Below are 12,734 nucleotides of genomic sequence, written 5' to 3'. Positions count from 1 at the left end.
TAATTTATGTAGTAGGTTTTAAGTGCTTGGTTTAAATTGAACTACAAGTTGCTGAATTTTAAGCAATTTAATATCTTAATTTTGTTCAGAACATGAAAAATGTACAGTTAAGGACTAACGAAGCCATTCACTTTAACAAATCATTTTCTGGTATTAAATAGCTAATGGACTCATTCCTACTCAAAAAGAGAGGACTTTTTTCCAGCCTTTTAAAGATGGTTACTTCCAGCGTTTACTCTTTGTTCTGATTGTGAACTCCAACTTGCCTCGCCCAATCAGAAGGCTTTCCGGTTTTTCATATGAAAGCCCATTTATTAATTGGATATGTTTCCCAGGTACAGGCGGAGGATAGAAATCACAAACAAAGAAAAACAGGAGTGAGGAACCTTGTAAAGTTGTGGAATAGGAAGTGTTCACATTGCCGGTGCCTGGGGACAGTATGGAATCTGGCACCTAAGGTGTCCTTGGGACAATGTGGAGGCAGTTTCTCAAGAATCTGGCCATATGTGTGTTTTTCTCAAAGTGTCTCCTTCATTTCCGCTTTGAATCTTTGATTCAGAGCATTTCATTTGCTTTTTTAAAATAGAATGCCTCCTCAGAGTGAGCTGGTATTTCTGAGTGTACCTGCCTATCAGGGTCTGGGCTTTGCCTTTTGCCTTCTTGCTTTGTCATAGTTTTGGCTGTGGCAAAGTGACTTTTGGAACTCTGGCTATAGTCATAGTTCAGGAAGAATGGTTCAAGAGTGGTGCTCGACGCCTTTTTTTTTTTTTTCAGGAAAGCCAAATCCAGCTGACACTTTAACGTCATAAAGGGACTCATGAAAAGCAAGCAACAGGTGGCCGCAGTTAGCTTAAGCCAATCGTGACCCATCAGTTGGGGCTGAGCATGTTGCCATTAGAGGTTGAGGTTCAGTGGACAGCAGAAGCGAGGCTAAAGATAGTAAGTAGAGAGTGGGTAACCATTGGCCAGGTAACCTAACTCTCCTCAAGTAGGGACTGTGTTGACCAAACTATGACGCATCCTTACTATCTTTGCATCCATTCAAACGGGGACTCTGTACACTGATACAGAAAATCTGTCACTGTGTTCTGATTCTTAAAAAGCAAATTATAGGATGTGTAGTCTCCATTCTATTTTACAAGTGGGCACACACTGAACCATTAGTGATCTAAGGAGTATGCAGATTTCTACTTTTAATTATTTTTTATGTTGAATTAAATTCAGGGTCTTACTTGTTCCTGCACAAGTGGCCTACTGAGCTGCACCCCAACCCCTACTGAAGAGTTGAGCAGGGAAGGGCTTTCGTTGGCTTACCCTTAGCAGGAAGGATAACTGATGAAGGGAGAAGAGGAAGGCTGGAGACATCGAGGGCTAATTTGGATGGCAAATCCTCAGCCTTCGGCGGGTGCTATGCAGTGCCAGAAGGCAACAGGCTTTGTGTGTGTCCTCACTGCTGTTTCTTCAGTGCCTAGCTCAGGATGGATGCCTGGCAGGTCCTGGGTAGTTTATAGCTGGGATGCAGTGTACATTCACTGTTTTATCAGGGACCACTGTAGGCACTTAGCTTGTATTCCTGACTCTCAACACTTAGGAATTAGAAAACCTAGGCTCAAGAGATCTTTCGTTTGTTGTATCTATTGGGGAGTTAGGGTAAATCCACATCATTGCCTGCATTTAAAAAACAAAGGAGGGATCTTTATTGTGTTCAAGGTCAAAACCGCTGCTTTCTGGAAGTGACAGTGACACCCCCACCCTGCCAGCTGAGGGTTCTTTCTCTTTGGGCAGAGATCTCAGGTACAGATGCAGCAAAATATATGTCAAGTGCTGTGTCTGGTGGCATTCTCTGACTGATGGCAGTGGGCCACTGGAGTGGGCAGGCAGAGGCTTTGCTATGGTCTCTGTGCCCCAGAGACCACAGCCCCCTCCTGTGCCCAACCTGGCAGTGGCCAGTGGTAACCGCTCTCAGGCGGGGGGCTGAGACCCTTGGTCCCAAACACTTGTCAGGTTCCTGGAAGCCTCCTGGCACTGGTACTTGCAGCTTTTCTTCTCTGGCTCTTTATAGCACTTCATCCTTTAGCCTCAGCTCTCTACTTCCTTGTCCTCTCTCTACTTCCTCCTTGCCCAGGCCACTCTCAGAATGTATAGCCACTGGCTCCAAATGCTGGTCTTTTTAACTTCCACACTGCAGCTCCTGCTGGGCCAACTATGGGACACAAGCCAGGTGCCTGGTGCCTCCGCTGTCTCCCACCTTTCCTCTTCACCTCCACCCCTTCCAGCTCAAACTGAAAGACCATTCTGAGGAAGCCTATTATTGGGCCTGCTTTGCAACAGCAATGGAGGCAGCAAAGGAGAGTGCCTCTGAGTGAGCCTGATCAGTCTCCTTGTGTAGCTGGGGATTGTGTACACCACACCACCACAGGCTGTTTTGGACAGTCACAGCCTTGCCTCAGCACCCGTTACAGTCATGGATTTGGATTTGGACCAACCACAGCCTTGTCCTGGACACCTTTACAGCTCTTTCTGTTAGGCCACCAGGGGTCGCGCTGCCCCTCTCGCCTAGGTGGGAATACTACAAGGTTATTTAGAGTTCTAGGCTTAACGGCAGCAAAGAGTCTAGTGCAAACTGTTTCGAACAGCCTGGCCGAGGTTACCTCTATGTCCACAGTACCACCAGCACTGACACTCATTCCAAGGCCAAGCAATAGGCCACCTCCTGCTTGGCTAGTGTCTTAGTCAGGGTTACTCTTACTGTGATTAAAAACTATCGTGGTCAGGAGCAAGTTGGGGAGGGAAGAGTTTAAAACCTTGGCTTACGCTTCCACATCGTAGTCCAGCACTGAAGAAAGTCAGGGCAGGCGCTCAAACAGGGCAAGATCCTGGAGGCAGGAGTTGATACAGAGGCCATGGGGGAGTGCTGCTTACTGGCTTGCTTCCCATAGTTTGCTCAGTCTGTTTTCTTACAGAACCCAGGAACACCAACCCACAGTGGGCTGGACCCTCCTCCATCCATCACTGATTAAGAACAATGCCCGATAGCCAGGCCTTTTGAAGGCCTTTCCTCAGGAGCTTCCCTCCTGTCAGGTGACTGGAGTTGACATTACACTGGCCAGTTACACCCTGCCTTATTGCTCAGCTGCCGCTGCCACTGCGGCACAGCTAGGGAGAGTCAGCTGGGGCCACTGTGGAGTCGCCCCCAGGCATCTGCAGCGTACTCAAAGTGGCTGGTTGTTGGCATAAATCCCAGCTGTCTTTTAGCACGACAGTCTTTTTGTTCAAGGCAGCCAGGACAGCAAGGTAGAGTCTAACAGGATCTAACGAGAGAGCCAAGCTGCCCCATCCCAGGCTGCCTGAGAGGACTTTGTAGGTTAAGGTGGCCCTGCCAAACTTGACCTGAGTTCCATCAGGACCAACTTGGTGGAAGGAAAGGTTGTCCTCTGACCTCCACACTAGCACTATGGCGCACATGCCCACACTCCCATAAGAGTAAATAAATGAATGGTAAAACAAGAACTTCCTGTTGTCCTCTCCTTAGCACTGTTCCCTGTCTGCAGGAAAATGATGTCAGGAGTACTCGAAGTACAGACTTACTTCCTAACACTAGTTGTTTGAACAGACCGGAACCATGCCCCGTGGCCCACGGAGAGGCCACCTTGGTGTGTCTGTGGAGCTGGGGTTTCAGTCCTTGTTCTTTTCATGTGGCGTGGTAGAGAGCACACGGTGAAGAGTTTGGTGGGCCTGGGTTCGGGTAGGGCTCCAGTCCCTTTGTGCGGAATGACCACTGGAAATGCACTGAATCCGTGCACCAGGGTGTTTCCCTGTAACCACTGGGAATTGTGAATGAGAAGGGCCTGTGTAGCACTGCCTGACAACCCTCAACTATCGGGGAGTATTAGCACTGTTTTCTTTCTGTGCTGTTGATCCCCCAGGGCTGTGTGTGTATGGAGGTGGGGGGAGTTGAGACCTGCAGTGGACATGTAGTTGACGTCAGGGAAGAACAGAAATGGGACTAAGACATTCACTTTGTTCCCCATAGTGAAAGGCAGTGGGTGTAGACAAGAAAACTGAATTAGGAACTGAGAGTCTCTCTCTCTTTCTTTTAGATGTATTTATTTATTTGTTTGTTTGTTTGTTTATTATATAGTATTCTACCTGCTTGTGTTGTATACCTTTGGAAGAACAGCCCGTAGTCTTCACAGAGAGATGGAATGAGCCATCTCTTCAGCCCCAGGAACTGAGCTTCTTAATGCATTTTGGAGAATAAGTAGAGGCTTGATAGGTAAGACAGAGAGAAGAGCTGGAAGCTATTATAAATGATCTTTGCCATCCTCAAAGGAAGAGGGGATTTGACAGGACTTTAGAAAGAAAGATAAGATTTTAGAAACTTGTCTTTGAGCAGCATACCCAGAAATCAGCCCTGGGGCTTAGCCCAAGCTGGGTGCTGTTTCAGGTTCTTAGTGAGATCGCAATGAGCAAGGGCAGGGGGACAACCTGCTGCCCTCATGGAGCCTCCATTTATATTCAAGTAGAATTAGGCAAAATGCAAAAGCCAAACCATGCACAAAAGGCCTCAGAAAGCCATGATTTTGATCCCAAGCCATTTTTATTCATTTCCTACTTTTAAAGCTAGATTTCTTGGGGTGAGGCACGGGGTGGATTTTTCTTCTTCTGTTATGTTTTCAGATCTGTGTTCAAACCTCTTTAGAGAAGTCTTGCCAACTCTGCCTTTAGCTATTTTTAGTCATATTTTTGAGGTTTGAGACATGAAGATGACAATAAAATCTTGTCAAGGCCACAGACCCTCATTTGATGGTGTGCCTTATCTTACCACCTGAGAATGGGAGCTGACAGCAGCATAGACACTGGGTCACACTCCTCAACCTGAGCAGCAAGTGATGGACATGCCAAACATCAAAACGGAAGCTGTGAGCCAAGCTGCTAGGTGTTGATGCTGATGGGGACAGTCCCTGGAGGTCAAGGGGTCTCCGTGTGTATGCAGAGAAGGGTGTTCCTGTCTGTTCAGGAAGCAATCGCTCTCAAAGTCACACCACAGAAAAGTGAGCTTTCCTCATCTGTGTGAATACACCGTGGCATAGCAGCGCTCTGAACAGAGGACAGAGTAGCTGGTGGAATGTTATTAGATGTGTTTGAACATGTGTGAGTGAATTACTTAACTTTCCATTACCAGCAGACTTAAGGGTGAGGAAGGTCAGCGGCTCATTCACCTGAACAGTACTTATCTTGACCAAAAGCCCAAGAGAATCATTCTGAAAGAATAAAGCTCTCATTACCATTTAACGGTTTTCTTAAAGACTTATTTTAATTCTATGAAGTCTGATCTCAGAAATGTCATAATTAAGGTTTTCATAAGAAGAATCATTTAATAGCGTTTAAGTACATAATGACTGCCAGTGTTCCATGTCATAAACCAACTAAAACCAGCTTTAATCTCCTCTGTAACTAGGCTGCTTTACTTAACCCTAAGTTATGGTGCTGTCAGACCAACTTATTAGTCACACAAAAATAATTATCATGGCTTTATTATAATCTCACCTTATTAGTCAGAAATATTAACCTGGCTAATCATGTGCCATAGTCACCAGGTGCTGGCACTATTTTTAAACATGAAAAATATTCTGAAAAGATGGGTATTTGCTAAATCAAGGATGGCCTAAAAAATGTGCTAGATCTAGTAGCTGTTCGGAGAAGCTTTTGCAAGCAAGAAGTACTTTTGAAAAAGCTGTCTCCTCTGCCAGGTCACTACGAAGGGGCAACTGTTGTGAGGCTTGTCATGTGACCTGTAATCTTGGCTGGAGGGAGCAGTCCCTTTGGGGTTGTGTTGTGTGCCTGTCCTTTTCCAGGGCCGTAGGATTGCCTTGTAGCTCCTTTTCAGATAAAGTAAAACTGGAAGTTCATTTAGCCTAACCATTTGCCAGCATTTCCTCAGCCCACCCTGGTGAGGTGTGTGGTATCATCTTACAGAACAGACTGGGGCCCAGGGCTTGGGGGTTGGCACTGTTAAAATGTTAAGTGGCAGGAAGCTTGTGTTTACCCAGGGCTCCAGGTGTGCGAGTCAATCACCTTGGCTTCTGAGTCATAACCCCACCAGGTTAGATTTACATTCATTCCAGGTTACAGTACTGCCACTGCGCAGCCTTATACTTTAACCTGATCAACAAAGTCACAGGTGTTTTCAGGACCCTTGAGGCCCCGATTTCCCTCTGGAGACATTCTTAGCACCAACCTTCCAGAATATCTGTTCCCTGCACAGAGCCAAAGGATATATGAAGAGACAGCTCACCTCTTCCTTTCTCACATGTGCTTTAGCCCATGGTAAAACGCTGTGGCAGGCAGAAGAATGAACTGCCCTCAAAGATACCTGTGCAACCGTTGGAGCCTGCCAGTCAGTTATGGGAGGAAGGAAAGATTAACGTTCGGTTAAGGTTGGGATGCCGACCAGCTGTCCTTAACATAAAGACAGCCTTTTAAACATTGGAGGTAGATAAACGTAATAGTCAACTGGGAATGGAGGGGAGGATGCCATGAGCCAAGGAATGTGCAGAGCCCTTGGAGGCTGGAAATGGCAAAACCGGATTTCCCCATAGAGCCTCAAGAAGGGGGATAGGCTTGCTGACCCTTGACATCCATTTCAGAATTTGCAAAACTCTAAGTCAAATTTATTGTTAAGTCACTAAAACGGCACAGGACAAAGCCAACCTCACCTTTCTCTGAGAGTGTTGTCGGCCCTCAACACCAGAGATCGTGAATGGCATAACCAGCATGACAGCAGTCTCAAGTTAGCAAAGCCTAGGAACTCTTAGTGCTGGCAGTGAGACAGGCAGAAGAGGAAGAAAGCTGGTCAGAAGTGCTTGTGAGCAGACCTGAAGCTGGGCTCCCAGCTGACCCGTGTACTCAGCAGCTGTGTGGTCTTTGGCAGCCCATGCAGCCTTCAGCAGCCTGAAGACTTGTGAATCATGGGCAGTTCTAGCTGCTGCCTGGAGAGTGCTGAGATCAGAGGTTTGGAATTGGCTTGTTTGTTTTTGACACAGGCTCTCTAGCCTGAGCTAGTCTCAAATTCTCTGTGTGGCCCAGGCTGCCCTTGAAGTTGCAGCAATCTTCCTGGCTCAGCCTCCCAACTACTAGGGCTATAGGCATGAGCCACCAAATCATTTTTACTTTTTTCCCTTTGCTGTTATGTGTAGCCCTCTCTGACAGTCCTGGACTTCACTGTATAGACCAGGCTGGCCTCACAGATCCATGTGCCTCACACAGATCCAGGTGCCCCTGCCTCCTGAGTGCTGAAATTAAAGGCGTGTGCCACCACCGCCCAACTACTTTTAATAATTATTTTACTGATAAGCATAATTACCTGACAGCATTGTTCCTAAATTGCAGGTCCTGAGAAAATCTAGTTAACCAAGCAACTGATTCACTGAACCAGTTTCTGTAACTATAGCAGATTAGAGCCAAGGGGACTTTAACTAGGTTGTCTCATCCATTTTCCAGGCAAAGCAGCACATTGAGGTAGCTGAAAGGTTCAAAGTTCAGACCTTCAGAAATTGAGGAATGGTGGGCTAGCATCTCCACTGTCAACCAAAAATTAAGACAATCCTCAACAGACTTGCCCACAGGCAAGTTTGATATGAGTCATCCCTTAACTGATAACTGTAGGCTGGGTTGACAATTCGTGCTAGCTAGGGTGAGGTTCAGAAGGAGAACAAAACAAAATCTTAGGCAAAAGGCAAAACCAGAAGAGTGCTTGTGACTCCCTTCTGGGATTTTTAAGGCACAACAGTCATAGTGAAAACTGAGCACACAAATCAAATCCTCCTGCCGCCAAGGCTGGGAGTCCTGGTATGCCCTTGCCTTATGCTCACATTTCTGTACCAGTTTTCAATATAGACTGCACAGAAGCAGCATAGCAGGAGAATTGTAATTCCAACTACCCATCTTCTCCCCCACTCACTATAGCTTCAGGGTGATGCCATCCGCAAACCCTGTCACTTTAGATAGCCCTACTGATACATGCAAGACGTGTCTGGGTTTTGAGTTTGTGAACAGTCTGCTCTAGCCAGGGTGTGGATCTAATCCCTGACTCCACCTCTGCTGATTCCAGAATGACCAGATGCCACTTGATGCTTGTCCCAGCCAGATGTTGCCGGTAGTAGTTTGCCAGTAGTCTTCGTGCCTGGAGTCAGGATGCCTGTAGAGGGGCTGGGGACAGATGGCTGCCACTGAGGGCAGCTGCGGAGTAGCTGAAGCACTTTCTGGAGCTCATTTTTTACTCCCACGGACAGCACCCAGGCCCTTCTGGCTCCTGTTAGTGTTTTCTTTATGGCAAAGAATCTAAAACTATGATTCTAAAGGTGACCTCTTCTGTTTGATGGCTCTGACCACTGGTGAGAGGGAAGAGTACCATTTCTCAAAGTCTTCCTTGCTTCTAAAGTATCCAGATTCAGATCTTGTGACCTGATTTATAAATGCACCTTAAACTAAACTCCAATCATCAAGAAAAATGCCATTGTTACTAGGCTAACATAAAATTGCAAATGATTAATGAAATGACAGACTTTGGGAACTGTCCTGTTCTTGGGCTGTGGCATCATATTCGGATGCCCTGTGTAAGAAAAGGGAGTGTTACCAGGCCAGGGTGGTCTACATAGCAATTTCCAGGCTGAGACCCCATCTTAAAAACCAAACCAAACCAAACTAAACCAAACCAAACCAAACAACCAAACCAAAAAAAACTAAAACAAAACAAAACAACCCTGCTTACAATTAAGCTTCTTTTCTGTTGGGAATTTTAGAGAATTAAAGACAAATGAATCATAAGACTAACTGCTATGCCCAGATCTTAAGGTCCCCAGTGACCATCAGGAGCCAGACCACCTATGCCAGAGCAAAGAGCTTTATTCAGGCTTAAGCTTAGTTCTCTCCATCATCACCAACACAGTGGATCAGAGAGGAGAGCCCTGAGCAGCTGCATGACAGGGTTTTTTGGGGTGGATTTGAGCAAGAACCCAGAATTCCCTGCTTAGCCATTCCCGATTATCCTCAGGCTATTCCTTGGATAGGGAATTTTATGTTTTTGTTTGTTTGTTTGTTTGTTTTTTAATTCCAGGAATTGGTAACTTATGGCCTAGTTCCTGGGACTGATGACTTTTGGGGAAAGGGGTCAGGCCTGGTCCTTTCATAATTACAGAACAACCTGAAGAGTATCCTAGAGTGCATCTGATACCTCACATCCTTGTATAAGCACAGATGAGTAAACTGGGCCCCTCCCACTCTCCACGGCTCAAGCCTGTCAGAAGTGACCCTGCAGCAAGACCATGCAGCTGTACACTGGCTGGTCTATTCAGAGAAGGAACCCTTCAAGGAAGATTCATGGCCGTACAAATGGGTGGGCTACGCAGGTGCTCTGCTGCTGAGCTGTACCCCAGCCCTGGGTGTGTGTCTTTGCATGGAAAGGCTCTTAGAGGAAGGCAGACTGGGGCAGAGGTACAAAAAACAGGGCTGTGGCCAAGTCGAGAACCAGGGAGAGGGGAGGGCGGTGAGGAGATGAGTCCCAGGAGAATGCTAAAAGGTCTTGAAGAATGGCGTAAGGTGGAGGGTGCAGTATTGCATGGAACTAAGCTCAGTATTGCTTATGAGTCATGGATGAACATTCTTGAGTCATTGCAGTTGTGCATGAAGGGAAAGCCTCTGAGCACGTCTTTTCACCTACACAATGAACATGTCATGAAGTTGCTACCTGACTGAATTGTGAGGGGACTTTGGAGACAGGGTCTCAAGTATCCCAGGCTGGTCTCAAACTTGATTATGTAGCTCAGGAAGACCTTGAACACCTGATTCTCTCATGCCTCTACCTCCCAAGTGCAGGGATTACAAGAGTACATCACCATGCATCTAGCAGAGCTAGCACACAGGGAATGCCCAGGAAATGCTAATGTCACTATTTTCACTAACCAGAAGCAGGCAGGATAGGTGTCAGCACTCTAGGGGGACAGTGCAGCAGCTAGGAAGGGCATGGCCACTGGTGGATCCCATCTTGACTTCTTCATTGCTTGTACAAATTAACCTCCCTTTCTTAAATTTTTAAAATTACATTTATTTAGTGTGTGTCACAGTGCATATATGGAAGAATGTAATGCCAGGTTCACAGGACTCTCAGAGACCACCAGGAAGCGACTCGATGCAAGAGAGATTTAGTATGAAGTGATTGAACTTGGGACCCAAGTCTCTCTGACGCAGCAGTAAAGAAGTGGGACCCCGAGCTCTGAGTGAACAGGATTTTTAAAGGGAAAGTCTGTGAGCAGGGGGTTTCCATGGCAGCAAGTAGGGGGGCACAAGCCTTGGCGTTACAGAATTGGGTGAAGTTTAGCAGGGCAGGGTGACCTTTTCTGAGGCACACAATCACAATGGTTAAGGCATATAATCACAATGGCTATTTTTCTAAACCACATCTGAAACATTGGGGAGAATTTTCCCACCCGATTTCCAACCGATTCCCATTGATTGTCTCTATTTTCTATGAAGATTGTCTCTATTTTCTGTGAAGCATTTATTCTGTGATATTTCCTGGAAGCTGTTGCTAGGAGAGTTAACTTTGTTTTCTGCCAGGTGTACATTCTGTGATATTTCCTGGTACCTGAATTCAGTTCCCAGTCAAGATCTTTATTTCAAAATGGAATTATATTCAGTCTAACTTAAACTCTTCAAGAACTTGTGGGAATCACTTTTCTGCTTCCACTGTATGGATCAGATCGTGACTGAACTCAGGTCTCCATGCTTGGCAGCAAGCAGCTTTATATCTTGCTGTCATCTTTCTTGTTTACAAACCAGGCACAGTATCAATACCTCTCCTTGGAGCTGCTGTGTGTTTGATAATGATGCAAGTGCCCAGAAAATACTGTTAGGCCCAGCATGAGCCTAATTTCGAGAAGGGATGAAGAGAACTCAGGAGACGGGTCTCAATGCAAAATCGCAAGAGGTTTATTTTGACCATTGCGCAATGGGTCACCCCTGCTGATCAGCAAGGAGTGGCACTGGGGGAGACAAACGCCTTGGGTTTTTAAAGGACAAAGCGCAGGAATTTTGAGGTCTTGGCAAATCAGGATTCAATGAGGAAGCTATAAAGTAAGATAATTGGTTAGTCTTAGGTGCTCAAGCTTGGCCAGTCCTGCCAAGTGTGGATGCAGTTGCAATTAAAGGTGGGGGTGGTTAGCTCATCCTTGAAGATTGGGGCTGCGGGCTTTTGGCTGGAGGTCAGGGTCTACTCAGAAGAAAGATTGAGGCCATCTGGGTTGGTTGCTAAGAAACACTATCTCGAAGACAAGGGTCTGGTCGCTCTTTTTGCTGAGTGAAGGTCATTGCTTGCTCACTTTTTTATATCTGCCCTCACAGATAGGGTCACATTCCTCCATTCTCTGGAAAGGTACTGAGAGGCTTTAGCTTAACCTGGACCTAAAACTCAAAACTATAGACTTTAGAAGACATACAGGTTACGTATAGGTTAGTCTAACCCTTTCAATACTAGTTATCAAGTGTCAAGATATGCAAGTCGTGGGAGGAGTCATGGGCCTGGTAACTGGGCATGGAGTCCAGACCCAGGATGAATAGATGTCAGTGAGCTGCTGGCAGAAGTTACTGAAATTCTATAAGAAAATGAATCAGGAGCAGAATGTAGAAGATGGCCCATAAAAACCAGACAAATAAAAATACAACTGGCTGCTTCAAAACTGTCACACACACCACAAACATCCATATGTATGGATATTAATTTTATTAGCCCTTCAAATTTTCCTAGATTGTTCAAATAAAAAAAAAAAGGAGGACAAAAGTTGTCTCAGTATAAACAGTTTGGGATCATGGTTCACACCTTTAGTCTCAGCTATCATAGCTAAGGCAGTTGGATCTCTGGGTTTGAGGTCTGCACAGTGAGTTCCAGGACAGCCAGGGCTGCATAGAAAGACCTTATATCACCAATAACAATGTAAAGAATCACCATTTACTATTCAGATGGCCAAACTTTGAGAAGCAATTTGGAGCTAAGATAAAAAAATTTGAGCAGGGCAGTAGAAGCCCATGCCTGTAATCTAGTAGAGACAGGCAGATCCCTACCACTTAACTGCTTTCTGAATTCTAGGGTTCCAACAAACAGGGGGGGTTCACACCTTTAATCCCAGCACTTGGAGGCATACATCTTTAGTCCTAATACTCAGAAGACAGAAGCATGTAGATCTCCGAGTTTAAGGGCAGCCTGATACAGATCCAGTTCCAAGCAAAGAAAAAGTTAGATCCGGGTGTGGTGGTTCACACCTTTAATCCCAGGACTTGGAGGCATATGCCTTTGATCTTGTGAGACAGCAGCAGGCACAAAGGAATTACAATGTTTTAATTTTAAAAGCTGCTTACAAAAGGCAGGCTAAAATTTAATGTGAATATCCTTTTTATAATCTATATATAGACATATATATAAAGGTATATTTAATTTCAAATTTTCAAAAGAACTTTTAAAATTTTAATTGAGTGATAATACTTTTTCTATTACCAAAAAGCATTTTGTCCTAGGAAAGATATAACCCAACAAAAAAGAAACCCTCCAGAGTAGGGTTGGGGCAGGGTTGTTTTTTGTTTTTTTTTTGTTTTTTTTTTTAATCTTTCCAGGAGAATAAAAGCATCTAAGGAATTTGGAGACCACTGGACAAATGAAACATCTTCATAAAAAGGATGGATTA

This window comes from Psammomys obesus, unplaced genomic scaffold (assembly GCF_907164565.1).
Source record: "Psammomys obesus unplaced genomic scaffold, mPsaObe1.curated_primary_1811, whole genome shotgun sequence".
NCBI lineage: Eukaryota > Metazoa > Chordata > Mammalia > Rodentia > Muridae > Psammomys > Psammomys obesus.
This window is presented reverse-complemented; position numbering follows the sequence as displayed.